The 11,517-nt window shown below is 33.2% G+C and overlaps 1 protein-coding gene and 1 non-coding gene across 3 annotated transcripts in view; both read right to left on the bottom strand.

Annotated features, from left to right (window-relative positions):
• The window catches only part of Grm7 (glutamate metabotropic receptor 7), a 986,583-nt gene that overhangs the window by 638,300 nt on the left and 336,766 nt on the right, over positions 1-11,517 (bottom strand). The gene's annotated exons all lie outside the window — the stretch shown is intronic.
• Positions 9,895-10,001, bottom strand: LOC111817826. Its single transcript, XR_002821933.1, has one exon. It is a non-coding gene; the product is annotated as a U6 spliceosomal RNA (small nuclear RNA).

The raw sequence follows: 11,517 nt of genomic DNA, 5'->3' as shown, positions 1-11,517 counted from the left end.
ATTATGTGTATTTGTTATGATTATATCAGTGAATAAAAATAACTTCTATCAATTGTTTTCTTTAGGTATTATTGGCAAAGCAAAGTACCTGAATTTATAAGTTTCAATATTTGTTTATTAAGAATTTCTACATCATTCATCTATTCTTAGAAAATTAATTTTGTGCACACCACTTTATATAGTCATTCAATAAATCTTATTAGTTTTAAAATAGAAGACCATTTCTTTTATCCTGACACTGTATATCTAGAACGTGTTATTCTTTCCTCAAATCCAGTATCATGAATTAAGTTTATAGTCATTGATAAAATGCTTAAGGATATAACTTTTTGGAATAAATATGTAATATTATATTAAGTGTGGTAGAAAACTACCCATTGTCTTTCACAGATGTTTTGTGGATTGTAAGTGACAAAAAAATAGAAACATCATTTGTAAAAGTTTTCAGTAATCAGGAATAGGCCTAATTATTGTTGTTGTTTTGAAGAGAGTACAAATTAGAATTAAAACAGAAAAATCTTACAATGATACAGAATTTCATTTAACAAAGTAATATGAATTTCACAGTATTTGCCATAATACATAGTATTGTCCTATGAGTTATTCATATTACCAGATACAGGTATGTAAAATTGAAGAAGAAAAAAAAGAAATGTATAAGAAAACAAGCAGAGAAAAGGTACAAATAATTGAAAAAAGAAGATGAAACAAATTTAAGCATTAACTGCTTCTTTCCATAGACCAGTAGAAATAATAAGACTAATCTTAAAAACAAGTTAAGTTTATAGAAATTGCTATTGTTTGAAATAATGCCACAGTGTCATAGATCTATACCTGGACAATTACATCCTTCACTCTTACATATAGGATTGTAATAAATACTTGAAATCCAGGGAAATATGAATCCAGCTAATCTACATGAAAGCATTTTAAGCGTCTAGCATATCACTTTGCTGATAACCGTCCTCCCTCATTTACTCCTCAGATCTGTTACTTAAATCAAACAACAAATTAGAGTGCTTCCATTTAAAAAGCCAGTGAGCAACCCTATTCCATTGGCAAATCCTTTGAGTATAAAACACAGATGAACTCTTATTGACACTGTCATCTTGAAAGTTCTATGCTGAAAGAATGTATGTGGAAATGAAGCATGTTCACAATTTCAAATATGAGCATGTAAGTTCTTTTCCTCATAAGTTTTGAAAGACATATATATTTCCAGTGAGACTGTTTTCTAAACCTATGCCTGTAGCCAGTGAATAAGTGTATCAGGAAACTGAAAGTAGTTTTCATTTTATTCTTGATATATTATTTTTCTAGGGAAAGCAAAAGAGAGAACATTTTAAACTTTGAAGCTTGCCTAGCTGCATGTTACCCTTGTCCAATAATATGCAATGCATTTAGCAATTCCTTGGTGTTTATGTGCAGGAAGAAGGAGACATTCCCATTTTCTGAATCAGAATTCTCATCAAATCATGTCCTGTATCTTATGGCCCAGATTAAAACACCCAATCAACTGAGCCTGGTATTCAGAGTGAAACTTTTGTTTACTTAACACATATACACTGTACACTGACACCTGGAAAGTGTTGATTTTGCCACCACAGGGTGTAAGACTTAAGGAAAAAACAGACTGTCACATCCCTACATGACTGTAAAGTCATAGCTGTAATATTCTAAAAGTAGAAGTATATGCTGTTATAAAATCTATTCTTGGTTTAGTTGTATCCCTCAAATAAAGATCAGTTGAAATCTTACCACTTAGTGGACCAGAATGTGACTCTATTTGGAAATAGGGACTTTACAGAGTTAATCAAGTTAAGTGGGGTTACATTGGGTCCAATCCAGTAGGAATAGAATCCTTCCAAAAAAGGTAAACGGGGACTGTAAACCAGTGTGCAAGTGCTCAGGAGCCTGGACAACTAGCTTGAGTAGAGGGATACAGGTGCCTGGCTCATCCCACTGTATAAAGTGAATCACCTAGAACCTAGCAACTGGCCTGGACTTAGGAACACAGGGTAAACCCACTCTAACAAAAGGAAATACGTTGCATAAAACCTCTCAATTTACTATTAGTTCTGTCATATAACTAGACTTTGATGTGAAGGTCTGAAGTACAAAATCAATAGCTATCAAAGTTTGTCAATTTATAAATTTTGCTTGCTGTTAGTATTGTTGCTAATTATACTGTGTAGATAGGATATCATATCTGTTTTGATCACTTGTTTTCCATTGGGTAACCACATTGGGAAATGCTGAGGTAATAATCTCATCAAAGCCTATACCTAAAGATGAAGGACAGTGCCAAAGAGAAACCAACATCTCACTCTCAATTAATTGGGAAGGCAGGATCTTGGGACAGACATAAAGAATCTATGACACTCAGAAGATATTCCTGAAGAACAAACTTCTCCTAGAGAGGCTTTCATAGTAGTAGTGATATAGCTAACTGCTATCAAAATTTCACAAGGATTATCACAGAGATCAAAATAAAGATTTCATTCTAAAACAGAACAATAAGACAAAGGAGCAAAATGCAATCCCAGGCCTCCAGTCCACCAAAACAAGTGCCAGAGACATCAAATCGAAGAAATTGTATGTCACACACTGGAAATATCTGAAATGATATCAAATGAAGTAAAGAAACAACTTATGGTGGACATAGAGGGAAAAAATAAGAAATAATTTCTCAGGTTAGAAAAAGAAGTGATAACCATAACAAAAGAAACGCTGAGCATATCAAAAGAAGACATAGATTTTTAAAAAATGGAGAAGCATAGAAAAATGATGGAAACCTTAAAGAATAATATAGGAAAAAATAGAACAGATAAAACAAATTCAAATGGATATATAGGAAATCAAAAAGTCCATTAAAAGTTGATAAAACTGTTCGAATGAAACTTAAGATAGACTTTCAGACCTTGAAGACATCATTGAAGCTAACAACTACGAAAGAAAACATGTCATAAAAACAACAAGGAACCAAGAGATAATAATTCAACACCTATAAGATGCAAAGATGAACAAGACAAGACTAATAGGCATCAATGAAAAAGCAACCAACACTGACATAAAAAGAATATGCACAGAAGTAATAGCAGAAAACTCCCAAAGTATGGGGAAACAAGCAGACATTCAGATAGATGAGGCATATGAATTCCAAATACCACCAACAAAAATAAATCTACACCCAGACATACAACAATTAAGATCCCAGAAATTCAGCACAAGAACAACATATCAAAAGCTGCTAGAGAAAAGAAACATGGCATCTGAAGTAAATCTATCAGAATCACAGAAGTTTTCTTGACACAACAACCAAGTCAAAAAAAGAGTTGGAAATGAAGGATTTCAAGTCCTGAAAGAAAACAACTTTCAACCCAGATTGATGTACCCAGCAAAATCATCTTTTAAAATCAATAGAAAGGTAAAATACTTCCATGACAAAGAACAACTAAAGAAATTCATGACTATCAAAACAACTACACAAAGAATACTAAAAGGTATTCTATAAAAAGATACAACTGACTGCAATTCCAAGAACAACAACAGCAAGAAACCACCATGAAGGGAAAACAATTAAACACACTGCAAAGTTAGGAGACCAAAAGCAACAAAATAACACAATAAAGATAAGCCAATACATATCAGTTATAATCACCAATATAAATGGCTTCAATTCACAAATTAAAAGAAACACAAGGGCAGAGTGGATCAAGCAACAAAAATTCAACAATATGCAGTACACAATAAACATATTTAAATCAAAATGAAATACATAGCCTGAAAGTCATAGCTTAGAAAACAATATTCCAAATGCAAGAAATTTCTAAAAGAGCAGGGTTGAATATCCTATTTGCATGCAATGTGAATTTTAAACCAAGAATTAACAAATGAAATAGAGAATGTCATTAAACTTCTGTTAGGGAAAAGCTTCAAGAGTAAGGTAATAATACATATGTACGCACCACATATGGGAGCACTCAACTATAAAATACAAAATTTAAAAATGAAAAATAAATAATCAAATAACCAATAATGTAATCTTAATCAGGGACATTAATCACCCATTATCTGAAAATAGATCTGCTAGACAAAAATTAGCAAAGAGGTAGCAGGACTAAACCAAAACAATGAACAAATAGATTTAGTACATATTTACAGAATGTTCCACCCAAAAATACCTGAATGCCCATTCTTTTCAGCTGCACATGGGATGTTCGCTAAAACAGATTGCAGAAGCACCAGTGGCACAATCAGTTAGTGCATGGTACTTATATAAAACAGATAGCATTCTAGTCTATAGAACATACTTAAGCAAATCCAAAGGAATTAAAATCATCCTATGCATATTGTCTGACTATAGTATAATGATACAAAGAATTCCATAAACACATGAAAATTAAGTAACAACCTTCTGAACAAATAATACGTCACAGGTGAAATTAAAGAAGAAAAATTAGAAACACCTATCATCAAATGAAAATTAAAACATAATTTACCAGAACTTGTGCAATGTAATGAAAGCGGTCCTCAAAGGAAAATTTATACTAGTGACCTCTCGTATTAGGAAAACAGAACAAAATCAAATAGCCTAATGCTGCACCTCAAGCTTCTAGAAAAAGAAAAGGAAACCAAGCCCCAAGCCCAAAGAAGGCAGGAAGTTATGAAGGTTAGAGTTAAAATTGATGCATTTGAGGCAAAGAAAACAATACAAAGAATTAATGTATCAAAGAATTGGTGCTTTAAAAGATTAAATACAATTAATAAAAAACAGAGCCAGCTTCATCATGAAAAAAAAAAAAGAGAAACAACTCAAAATCATGCAACAAGGATTGAAAAAAGCAACATTACTACAGAGCCTGTGGAAATTCAGAAGATTATAAATACCTAATTCACAAATCTTTACTGTCATAAGATGGAAAACAGAAGAAATGGACAAATTCCTACTTAATTATAGATTATCAAAACTGAAGGAAGAATATATAAAATTTCAATAACCCAATATCAGTTAATGAAATTAAAAATGCACTCAACAACTTACCAACCATGAAAATACCAGGTCCTCATGGGTTCACAGCTGAATTCTACAAGAAATTTAGAGAAGATTTAAAGCTAGTACTTCTCAAAATCTTCAGTGCAATTGAAAAGGAAGAAATTCTCCTTAACTCATTTCTGGAGGCAGGTATTACACTGATTCCAAAACCAGAGAAATAACCAACAGAAACAGAATTATAGGCCTATCTCCCTAAATAACATAGATGTAATAATACTCAATAAAATACTAGCCAATAAAATGCAACAAATTATCAGGAAGTTTGTAGAACACGACCAATTGGGATTTATCCCAGGGATGTATAGATGTTTCAACATATACAAACCTATATATGTAATACACCAAATCAACAGAGCCAAAGACAAAAACCACATGATCAGCTCAACAGAAAAAGCTTTGAAAAAGTTCAACACTCATTGATGATAAAAATCCTACAGAAAATCAGAATAGATAGTATAAACTTTAATTTGATAAAAGCCATCTATGATAAACCAACAGCCAACATCATTCCAAATGGAGAAAATCTAGAAGCTTTCACTTGAATGTCAGGTACAAGATAAGGATATCCAGTGTCACCACTCCTATTCAATATGTTTCTGGAAACATTAGCCAGAGCCATTAGAAAAGAAAGTGAAATAAAAAGACTAATGGTAGGAAAGGAAGAAGTTAAATTATTATTATTTACAGATGATATGATCCTGTACATTAAAGACCAAAAAAATCCACCAAAACTCCTACAATTAATATATAAATTCAGTAGCATAGCAGGATACAAATTCAGCAAACACAAAATCAACAGCATTACTGTACACCAAGAATGAACTCCCTGAGAGAGAAATTAGTGAAACTATATCCTTCAAAATAGCATGAAAGAACGAAATACTTAGGAATTTATCTAACAAATAAAGTAAAAGAAATTTATACAGAAAATTACCAAATTATGATAAAAGAAATCAAAGAGGATTTCAAGGGCTGGGGAGAAGGCTCAGTAGAATAAGTATTTGCCTGGCATGTACAAGGGACTGAGTTCAATCTCCAGTTCTGTAAAAAAAAAAAAGGATTCCAGAAAATGGAAAGACATGCTCTGCTCATGGATAAGAAGAACCAACATTGTGAAAATGGCTATATTCCTAAAACTATTATAAATATTTAATGCAATCCTGATCGAAGTATCATTAACATTCCTCACAGATCTAGAGAAAACACTCCAAACACTCATCTGAAACCAGAAGAGACCCAGAATAGCAAAAGCAATGCTGGACAACAAAGTAAAGGTAGGAGGCATTACAATCCTTGATTTGAAAGTATGCTACAAAGCTACGGTGATAGAACCAGCATTGTGTTCCAAATAAATAAACATAAAAATATTTTTTAAAAATGGATCTGAGGATCAATGGAACAAATAAGAAGATACATACATAACTACAAACACATTCAGCCACCTTATCTTTGACAAAGGGGCCAAACATATTCACTGAAAGAACATAATCTCGTTAACAAATGGTACCGGAAAAACTGGAATTCCATATGCCAAAAACTAAAATTAAAACAATGTCCACTATCATGCACTAAATTAAAGTCAAAATGGATTAAAGTTCTAAATATGAAAACACTAAATACTTAATTGGCTGGAGGAGAAAGCAGGTAGAAATTTTAATATATAAGGGTAGACAGAGAATTCATGAACAATAGAATCAAAACTGGGATCTCATCTTACTGAATAGTTATTTTTACATCAAAAGCAACCATCAACAAAATGAAAAGAAAATCCACAAATTTGGAAAAAATCCTGGCCAATAGTCAGACAGGCAAAGGACTTCTATCTAGAGTATAGAAAAAAAAATAAAAAGAAGTAGGACCCCAACATTCAAAGACCCAATCCAAAAATGGGCATCTTAGATGAATATATACTTCACAGAAGAAGAGATACAAATAGGAAATAATTTATATGAAAAAATATTCAATATCATTGATCGTTTGAGAAATGCAATTTTAAAGACTCTGAGATTTTATCTTACCCCAGAAAGACTGGCCGTCCTCAAGAAGTCAACCAATAACAAACACTGGAAAAGCTGTCAGGAAAAAAATATCCTTATTCACTGTTGATAGGAGTGTAGACTAGTACAACCACTGTGGAAATCAGTGTGGAGATTCCTTTACAAACTACCATGAGAGGTCTCAGTCAATCCAGTTATTCCCTTGCTGGGAATTTTTTCAGAAGAATTGAAAATATCATACCACAGTGATATAGTTACACCCATGTTTACTACAGCACAATTTGTCATAGTTAAATCTTGGAAACACCACAAATTCCCATCAACTGAAGAATAGATAGGAAAAGATATGATAGTTTTATACAAAGGAGTGTTACTCAACTATAAAAAAAATAAACTTGAGGCTGTAAGTAAATGAATGCAACTAGAGACTATACTCATAAGTGAAATAAATCAGACCTCAGATAACCTGTGTAAATAATATTTGCATCCTTCGTTTAAAAACCCAAAATAGTAGGAAAAATCTGTAAGGTACAATACATATAGTAAAAGGAAAAGAAACTCCTCAAAAGTAATGAATTGATGAAATAAAAAAAAAAGGAGAAAAGAAAAAAAAGGAAGGTGAAAATTTATGTATGTATATGCACAGGATAGCTAAGATGATTGCAACACTAATTTCTCTTAAGTTTTTGAAGGTAGCAGCTAATGCTAAAAATTTTCATTTTGACCAATTTACATGCTTATATCTATTAATCTGAGCAAGTACATTGAAGAAAACAATGTATAATATAACAACCATTGTTGAATATCTGTCATTTACCTATCATCTTATTTTGTTTTTTTAAATGTGTGTCATTTCTAATATCTTATTTATTAATTTTTATTCTATAAAATAAAACTTTAAAAAATAAATAACAGAGGAAAAAAATGAAAAAGACAAATATACAGAGATAAGATGTCATGAAGAGATAGATGTCCAAATAAAAAGTAAACAGACAGACCTGAACAGATTCTTCTGTTATGGTCCTTCACAGACACATTGACCTCAGATGCTAAGCCTCCATGACTGGAAGAAGAAAAGGTCCTATTGTCTAAGTGATGTAGTGTAATACTTTATTATGAAAGTGACTAAAGTCATGGAAGTGACAAATGAACAGAGGCCTGAATATCAGCCATGAAAATAGAGAAAAGACACATTTTCCAGGTATGTTAAACTGCATGATACAAGGTATATGTCTGTATATAAAATACATGCGTGTTTAACTTTGAAAAGAAAAATAAAATAAAATAAAATAAAATAAAATAAAATAAAATAAAATACATGCGTGTATACGATGTTCTCAAGGATGGACAGTATATCTGAAGTTAAAGGACCAAGTAAAGTTTGTCCGAAGGAGTATTTGTGTAAGATCATAAATGCTTATGTAAGTGTTCTCAAGAATTTGTTCTATAGAATAATCCTTTTTCAGATCTCCAAGTTTATCTCCAAGTCCATCTGTTTTTTTTTTCTTCCAAGTGGAAATGTTCAAACATCTGTAAAATCTTCCTGCAGTGAACATATTTTCTTCATGCTCCATTCACTTTGGGTAAACATGTTATGGATGAGAATGTCATGTTCTGTTAGTACCACTTCCCCAGTTTCCATCACATCCAATGTATAAGACAAGGGTACAACCATTACATTCTGTTCAATGATCATTTACTTTCAAATTGAACAACTTGAGGAAAAAGCTTCTACGTAACATTTAAGATTGGGAAAAAAAAAATTCTGGTATCTAGGACACAGTAATTTTAAGACAGCATAAAAGTTGGCAAATTAACAATAATACATCCATAAAATCTATATTCTTGGCAGATTAGAAACTGTAACAACTCTTTGCTTGGATCTTGGTGGACACTTGGTCATGACATCATTTGCCTGGTATAACTTGATACATTATTCCTGGAAAATTGGCCTCCAGTATTTCTCCTGAACCACCCTAATATCAAGTTAATGTTCTATGCTCCAACAAAAATAGATAAAATCTGATTCTTTAAAAGAATACAAAATATTGGGGCTGATGAGATGGCTCAGTGGTCTAAAGCACCTACTTAGAACAAGCTTAAGCTAAGCAAAGTACAGGGATCGCGGTTCAATACCCCAGCACCACATGCCAGCCAGGCCCGCCCCCTGGTGGGCTGAGCTGGCCACACACACACCACACACACACACACACACACACACACACAAATAAATAAATTTTTTAAAAAAGAATACAAAATATTAATAAAAAGCATTAGAAATGATAAAATTTCATTAAAGTAATAGGAATTCAACATTATTATATTGTATGATGCTATCTTCAGATTAGTTGTTTAGATCATCACATATAAATGTGCAAAATTGGTTTTTATAAAGCAAAACAAAGCTACTACGAAAAAGTTATTAGAAATTAAAAAGATAACAAAATAAGAATAAAAAGACAAAAATGTTAAACATTAAATGCTCCTTCCAAAAGATCAGCAGAGGGACTGTGAAGATAACTCAGCTGTCTACACACCTGCCAAGGACAAGTGGTCGATTGCTGGTACTGCAAATTGGGCCAGCCCCAGAACCCTAGTGATGCCATGCATGGAGAGACTATGTACCAAATAAATACAAGATTTTTAAAAAGGGCCAGCGTAGGTCAGCAATATAATTATCCAAATTTTCTTTTATATATGCATAAATATATCTTTTTTTCCTTCTTTCTTTTGTCCTTTTCCTTATCTCAAATTTTCATTTCCATTGGAAAACTTCTTTACCTTTCATAGTATCTATTGTATCTTTTAAAATTTATTTATTTTTTCAGGTTCTCATACTAGTGAGCCAATATGAATGTTTTGAGCTGGCATGTCATCCTTGAGCAGAGACCATGCCCATCTTCTCTGTATCATTCCAAATTCCGTTTTCGTACTGCCAAAGTGAGCACAAAATCTATTTTTTATAACTAAAAACATAGTAATTGATTTATTTTCCCTCAAGTAAGTACTTTGGGCTTCCATCCTTTCCCCACAGACTGTTATGTCAGTGCGCTCAAAGCTGTTCACCAGCCCTTGAGCACTACCACCAACATGTGATGAATTAGAAATACAAATTGAGGGGATTGAATTTGGCTGAATAGAGGGGAAACTATGCTGAGGAAACTTAAAGAAAAATCAAATAAAAACACAGACAACAGAAAGAAAGGGAGGGTCATACACCCTAATGCCAAAATCAGTCTGAAGAAAGAGACTTCTACATCAAACAAAACAGTGATAGGATTTTATAAAACAGTGAAGCAGCCCACAGGAATGCCTATGGGACTTCTCGATGCTTGTGGAACAGGAACTTCCATTCTGGGAAGTTCTCAAGACACTTGCACTGCAATAGAGAAGCAAACAGAAGCCTTGCAGGATAGATATGGTGGTTAAGCCTGTCGGTTTAGTTTAGCTATGTTTTATTTTTGCTCATGTACCATAGTGGCTAACTGAAATCTGCAGTAACAAGGTCAGCGTTCATATGGGCAGCAAGGAAAGTATAAGTGGAACAAGATCACCCTTCCTGTCCTGCTCCTAGCAGGGTGACAGTGAAAACGCCTGTTCCATGTTATGCCTAAAATGTTTGATATTCAAACAGATAGTGAGGTTAAACCCAACTGCCTATGTTGTAGGGTAATAATAAGCTTCTCTTCTGGAGGATTAACAACCTAAGTTTTCAGAACAAAAATTAGAGAAAAAGAAGGGCTGCAAGGACAGCCAACATTTTGGCCCTAGCCTTTCAAGGTCAGTGAAGACTCAGGACATAGGAGTACCTGTACTGTAACATCATGTAACTCAGTTGTGTCCCACAATTTCTGATCAAGGAGATTATGGGGCCACAGAGCAATGTGATCTATGATGTGGAGTGTGCCTAAGGAGAGTCACGTGGAGAGAAAACATTCTCTCAGGCTTTCACAGAGAGCACATTGGCCAAGCAATGGCAGTGACTCATCCACATGGCTGACACTGACAAAGGATATGCAAACTGCAGTACAGGGTTTAAGGGTAAATCCTGAGGGGACTTGAATGACCTTGTCATATGCAAAAGTTACATTTCTTGTTATATAGGTCTTGCTATATCTTGGGCTTAACAATACAGCAAAAAAAAAAAAGTATAAAAACGCCGTATAAAAAGTAAAGCCATATTAATATGCTGAGCTGTGAAAGGCTCAAGTCAACAACTTTTGATATTGTCAGTCCTACGGATAACCCACTACAATTATGGACTACTGCACTATATTGGATTATTTTGCTGCATTAACGCACATACAATATTTAAATGGCAATGGAATACCCATCTCTGACAAAACTAAACAAAAAAAGTAGATACAAAGGAAGGACCATTTTGTATCTATATATACAAAATAGTTAAGACAGATACACAGCTACTTTCTCTTAATTCAAAGAGAAGAAAAATTTGTACCAATC

Source organism: Octodon degus, unplaced genomic scaffold, assembly GCF_000260255.1.
Source record: "Octodon degus isolate 3935 unplaced genomic scaffold, OctDeg1.0 scaffold00071, whole genome shotgun sequence".
Taxonomy (NCBI): Eukaryota; Metazoa; Chordata; class Mammalia; order Rodentia; family Octodontidae; genus Octodon; species Octodon degus.
This window is presented reverse-complemented; position numbering and strand designations above follow the sequence as displayed.